The sequence below is a fragment of the Terrapene carolina genome, unplaced genomic scaffold, assembly GCF_002925995.2.
Source record: "Terrapene carolina triunguis isolate 2854851 unplaced genomic scaffold, T_m_triunguis-2.0 Scaffold569, whole genome shotgun sequence".
Lineage (NCBI taxonomy): Eukaryota > Metazoa > Chordata > Testudines > Emydidae > Terrapene > Terrapene triunguis.
Window position 1 is genome coordinate 91,575 of NW_020664920.1, and position 787 is coordinate 92,361.

Genomic DNA, 787 nt, shown 5'->3' on the forward strand with positions numbered 1-787 from the left:
ACGCACCCGGCTGCTTCAGGCTGACAGCACAGTGACTGTCCCGGTGATAGGGCCACTGTGATGTTACTGACATGAACTGGGACCATATAGATCATGGTTGCAACCAAGGTCCTGTAGTGGCACCAAATCTTGTATAAAGGGGATCAAATCAGGTGTCTATGACAAAGTTATGGTTTGCTGGCTATGATTATGCTATCTGGATGCACGGATCATTTTTGTATTTAAAGTTATGAGTATTGGCTCTGTACTGTCTGTATGGCAAACTTGTGCTGTGCTTCTGGGTGACACCCCAGACAATTTGGCATCAGCTCTGCCTAGCCTGCTTGATGGCCCATTAAGGACCATCAGCTACAACTGACCCACTGAGAGAAGCAGATACACCTGGTGACTCAGCAAGGCAGGGACCTGCCTAGGGACAGAACTCTGAGGTTTTTCCAGGCCATGGGCTGGGGAGCTTGTGTTTGGAACAAAGGAAGCAGAGGCCACATGACAAGAGACTATAAAAGGCTGCTGCAGCTCATCCATCTTGTCTTCAATCCTGCTTCTGACCTCTGGAGGGACTTTGCTACAAACGGAAGCTCTGAACAAAGGACTGAGGACCCATCCCAGCTGGGGATGTTCCAGAGACTTGATTTGAACCTGCAGTTTATTCCATCACTGCTACAAACCTGAACCAAGAACTTTGCCATTCCTGTATGTAATTGATCCCATTTAACCAATTCTAGCTCTCATCTCTATCTTTTTCCTTTTATGAATAAACCTTTAGATTTTAGACTCTAAAGGATTG